Source organism: Tachypleus tridentatus, unplaced genomic scaffold, assembly GCF_004210375.1.
Source record: "Tachypleus tridentatus isolate NWPU-2018 unplaced genomic scaffold, ASM421037v1 Hic_cluster_1, whole genome shotgun sequence".
Lineage (NCBI taxonomy): Eukaryota > Metazoa > Arthropoda > Merostomata > Xiphosura > Limulidae > Tachypleus > Tachypleus tridentatus.
This window is the reverse complement of record NW_027467777.1, coordinates 13,355,511-13,361,633: the sequence shown is the minus strand read 5'-3', so window position 1 is coordinate 13,361,633 and position 6,123 is coordinate 13,355,511.

Genomic DNA, 6,123 nt, shown 5'->3' with positions numbered 1-6,123 from the left:
TGGGTGGTGAAGACTAGCTACCTTCCTCTAAATTATTGACAACTAGCAGATAGTCCTCATATAGCTTTGTGCGAAATTAAAAACAAACCAAAACTAATTAGATTAATGGAAATGAAAAGTTTAACCTTCTCAAAGCTGCTGAAAATAGTTAACAATTTGTAACTTCTGAAGTTGAACTATAAAGGTTCTTAATAGCATTTCAAAAGTTATTAAAGAATGTTAGAAATTAATTATGGGCATTATTTCAATGGTGAATGAAATTCTTTAATATCTTCAATTAATCTCTTGATTGAAGTCAACTGAACAATGAGAGATGTTATTCAGCTATCTTTTTTTATCTTTTTTTCAGTAAATTCTGGGTCTTATCTTAATAAATCAGAGATTCTGATGAAATATGATTTTTTAGAAAACCGTATGTATGCTCAAAAGATAAATACATTGCTGACCAAAATCTTAAGGTCAATGAATATAAAGAAAAAACATGGAATTTCATTGTCAGACTCAACCAATTATTTGAGTAGAGCTTCAAAAGATGAAAATAAGAAAAGGAAAATAAGAATAAAAAACTATTTTAGCATTTAATAGGAAAATGCGAATACTGTGAAAATAGTCTAAATACTAGCTGGTCAAAGTTTGAGACAATACCAAAAAGAAGTCCTAAACAGGGTAGGAAGCCCAAAAGAGGTCTCAGAAGTGAGTTGCATGGCCGTCATTGCGAATAACTTCAAACATTCACTTTGGCATGGTCAGTATAAGTGTTTGCAGAAGGCTGGCTGGAATGTTATTTGAAGTGGTAAAGATGGCTTCATGAAGATCATGCACTGTTTGAAATTGACGTCCATTTCATAGACTTCCTTGCCATCCACCCCCAATGTTATCAATGGATGGTCCAAAAGAATCACGTTATTTGCCATGAAAAAAGCCCTCTGTCATGCAGGCGTTGTGGATTGCAGTGTTGTCCTGCTGAAATATCCAGTTATTTACAAACAAGCGAGGGCTTTCAGTCAATAAGGATGCTCCCTCCAACATACCAATGTAGCCAGCTGCTGTTTGACACCCCTATATAACCTGAAGCTCCATTGTTCCATGGAAGGAGAAAGCATCCCAGATCATGATAGAACCTCCTCCACTGTGTCGTGTAGAAAATGTCTCTGGTGGGATATCTAATTGTGCCAGTAACGTTACAAGCCATCTGGACCATCTAGGTTAAGTTTTTCTCATCAGAGAACAAAACCTTCATCCACTTTTCTATGTCCCATATTTCGTGCTTCTCAGCAAAATTTAATCGAGCTTTTCGTAGTGTGGAAGGAGGCGAGGCCTTTGAAAACGTTTACGGTTTTAAGCCTTTCTCGTAGATGCCGTCTTCTTGTTCTAAGCTGTATTCTGTGTCCCTAAGGGCCTTAATCTGGTTCGACGATCGACTGATGTCTTGCCGGACAACCCATCGAACCCTCCTGCTCAATGCCGGCGAAATTTTCTTAGGCTGACCACTTGAAATTCTCGTTCTGTATCCCTCAGGGTCTTTTAAGAAATTTGCAACAGCAGTTTTACTACGCCCAATCTCACCAACGATGGCACGTTGAAAGAGACCTTGCTTTCGCAGCTCGACAATTTTGCCACGTTCAAACTCTTTCAACTTTTTCGTCTTTGTCATATTTTTACCCAATGTAACACAGGAGATGTCAGTGGAAGATGTTGACAACGCTAATGCTTGAACACAAATTACTAAATTTCGTTACATGTTTACTGATTAATGCTTCGTTTCATTATAGTCTTAAACTTTTGACCAGCTAATGTTTAGGCTAATTTCAAAAGTTTTTTATTTTTATTTTCCTTTTTCTTATTTTTATCTTTCGAAGCTCTACTCAAATAAGTGGTTTAGTCTAACAATGCAAAATGCATATTTTTCTTTCTGTTCATTTGCCTTAAGATTTTGACCAGCAGTGTATGTTTTAAATATATTCTGTTGTGTGTGCTATAAACCTTAATAATGTATTTACTTTTTAAAATAATGTTTATCTTTATTGGCCGACAGGGGACACTGCATGTATTACAGTGATTTTTTATGCCTAAAATGAAAACGTTCCAGCAATTTGCATATTTGCGAAACTGCAACAGAGTAATATACTTACTAAGTACATAAATAAAATAATAATTTAAAATAGTATTGTTTGAACAGAAAGATTATTTCTTAAACATTATGAATGTATTTGTTGGTAGGTACTTTAAACCTAATTTGTGAACAAGACAATGTCTCTTTGGTACTCTTAGTTTTGCGCATTTCAAAGTTTCAATCCTTTCTTTTCGGACGATAGCAATTAATTTATTTAATTGGGTGTACACTTGTGTCTTCATATTTAAAGTCAAAAAGTCTGTAGAAAAAAATAAATCTGTTCTACTTCAGGATGTACAAAACGCTACACGAAAATAATCCATTATACCCTCAAAGAGGGTTATCAAAATAATGCTCAAGATGATGGATGTTTACACTACATATATCCATTTAATGGTTTATCTTTATTGTAAGATATCAAACCCTTTTTGCTTTAGAAGACCAATGTAAGAATATATGTAGCGCCGTTTTCATTCAACAACAATGTTATTCTTGATGAAGAGAAACTTGAAATAAAAATGTATCTCAGAATGGCTACTATGAATGTTAACAGTTTTATTGATAAGGAAGAACAACGTTTTGACCTTCCTCGGTCATCTTCAGGTTAAGAAAGAGAAAATTTGAATGTATCCGTTGACAGACACGTCATAGCGACGAGAATATAAACGGGTACAGGATTGTAGAGGACGTTGTAGGTGGATGTTAGGTTATGTAGGTTTCTTACATTGGTTTAATTTTAGTTTCAGTTGTTGTGTAAGTAGGCTTCTTTGATTTTGCGTTTGTTTATATTTGTATCCTACCTAATATCTGGATGTTTTTTTTATGGTTATTTTGTGTTTATTTGATTTACAGTGTTCAAAACGTGTGAAGGTGTTTTGTGTTCTTTGAATCTATTTTTCTGCTTGTTTCTCAAATATAGATGTCGTGGCAGTTATTGCATTGTATTTTATAAATTATGTTGTGTCTGTCAGTGTAGTTTTTACATACTATGGACTTTAGTTTTGTACCTGGTGTTTCAATAAATTTGGTGTTTACCGGAATGTTGTGTTTTGTTATAATTTTTTTCCAAATGTTGGTTATTCTTTCGCTGATGTCGGTAACATATGGTATACAGCATAGCATTAATTATGTATTTTAAAATATAAGCAAGCTGTTCACAATATTCTTGTGTCCCAAACTAAATAATTGAATACAAACCGCTACAGTTTATCTGTTGAACACACTCGTAGTGACAACTCAAGAACAATAATTAACGCTCAATTTGAAATGTCATTTATTTGAAGAAAGAAGTAATTTATGTTTTATATGACGCTAGAAATCTGGTTTTTGATACCTATTATGGGCAAAACAAAAGGTATTTCATGTTGTAGCTTTATGTAAGAACAACAAATAAACATAAAATTACAGAAACTCCTGACTACACGTAAATTCGTGTACCTAACTTACTGATCCAGAGTCTTTTGAGGACTAAAATAAAATGTACAATTCAGGTGAAAACAGAAGCTTTTTTAAAAAGTTAAAAAAAAACAAAAAAATAACAGACATTAAAATCCAGAGTGGATAGAGTAAAAACCAAATATACATATATATATATATATATATATACAGTTTAATAACCTTGTTTTATTTGTACGTACTTGATCACTACAAACTTTTATCGAAACATTTTAAATATTTTTTTTAACAATGTGTTGATGGCCCTATTAGTTATTTTATAATGTTCTATTTCTAACTGAATTGAATAATTTCACTAGTAATATAATTACCTATTAGTTTGCATATCTTTCGTATGCACACAGGTGTAAATTCTGTCAGAGATTTTTTTCATTACTAGTGACAGCTAACCCTTGTGTAGCTTTGACACGATTTATATAATAAATAAACACGTTTTACCTAATAACAAGACCTAGTTTCAATTTTTTTTTCAATTGTGTTTTAAAATTTCTATTGTGTTCTACTAAGATACTATTGTATTGCATTCTTCTATGAATTTGTTGTGTTCTACTCTATTTCTGTTTTTTTTTCTATAATATTTTACTGAGTGCTAACATACGTCTGTTATATTTTACAATGCTTCTGTTGCTGCAGATAAAATTTGCACATTATTTCTCTGTGACAGTACTGCAGATAAAAATTACACACTATTTCTCTGTGACAATTCTGCAGATAAAAATTGCACACTATTTCTCTGTGACAGAACTGCAGATAAAACTTGCACACTATGTCTCTGTGACAGTACAACAGATAAAAATTGCACACTATTTCAATGTGATAGTATTACAGTTAGATCTACAGTTCCGTGCATATTTTTCATATAATTTTCACATATTTTAATGCATGTCACTCCACAGTTGTTAAAACCTGTTAGAACTGTTTTAAGTGACGATCAATCCCACTATTCGTTGATAAAAGAGTAGCCCAAGAGTTGGCGGTGGGTGGTGATGACTCTAGTTTTACACTGCAAAATTAGGGACGACTAACGCAGATAGCCCTCGAGTAGCTTTGCGCGAAATTCAAAAACAAATTCATCGCACTGTTTTCGTAATGAAAACTACAAAAAAGTATTAGTCTCTCCAGCCCACAAATGGTGATTTTTACAGCAATACTGTTGTTGTTAGGCCTAAAAACTAACGAGATATTTATGAATAGTTTACTGATATGTTTATCGGTCTGTCTGTTTGGGAATTTCGCACAAAGCTACTCGAGGGCTATTTAGCAGTGTAAGACTAAAGGGAAGGCAGCTAGTCATCACCACTCACCGCCAACTCTTGGGCTACTCTTTTACCAACGAATAGTGGGATTGACCGTCATTTATACACCCCACGGCTGGAAGGGCGAGCATGTTTAGCGCGATGCGGGCGCGAACCCGCGACCCTCGGATTATTAGTCGCACGCCCTTACGCGCTTGGCCATGCCAGGCAGGCCTTCTGATATGTTTAAAACGAAATATTAGTTTTGTTAAGAAAAAGAAAGTATTTTGTTTGTTAGAAATGGAATAGTTACTTAAAATAATATTTCATAGAAAAGTTATAAAAATATTTCGTTTGTTAGGTCTACAAAACGAAAAAACGTAACTGAATAAGAGTAAATCACGGTTATCACCCTAATAACTGTGATAAAAATAATCACTATACTGGTTATTTTCTGGTTTCAGTGTAATCTTCATTATAAATATTACACATTCTGGTTCTGTCAGTTTTCTCCTTTTTAGATATCTTAACACAAAATCGTGGTTATGTGTTGTAGTTTTATTAACTCAGTTAAATATTACTGTTAGCATAAGCTCAACCGCTCATCCAACATCCTCCATGCATCGGAGTTCATTGACTATTCTTTGAATAATTTGTACTTAAACACGTAATATTCCTTCAGATTTTTCTCTTCCCTTCAAAAAAGCTGTAAAAATCTTACTGCATACAAAAGAAATAAACGCAAAAAAGTACTTTTATTGTCATAATTGCTTTAAAAAACACCCTGGCTTTGAACCCATAATTAAATTATTTATAATTTTTTTGAAATGCATAGTTGTTATGTAATATTTTGTTACAAATTCACTTGTACTCACTCACTTCTATTTCTTTATTCAGTAATCAGCATGAACAAATATTTCTGTACAACTATCAATCAGATAATTAGCTATAATAATGCTGTCACACCTAATCGTCTAATAAATACTGACTGAATTAATTTATCTCGGTGTTTCTTAAGTTTATAAAACGTTTAACCTCATTCAGATAAGACATGAATAAATTGTTTATTTGGAAGATTTTACACTCACTTCAATAGCTCTTTGGATTTCATTTCCATGTTGTTCTTTACCGTGTGTGATATCTTTTATATTTACTAAAAACTAAAGTTTTCTTCATATGTCACTCCCATATACTAGTCTACTTGACTGATTACATTACAACAATTTTGATAATTATCAAACAATTTATATTCTCTATATACGATTTTTTTTTTCTCGTAACAATCATCATAACTACATGTGCAAAATGGCTCGATGGGTT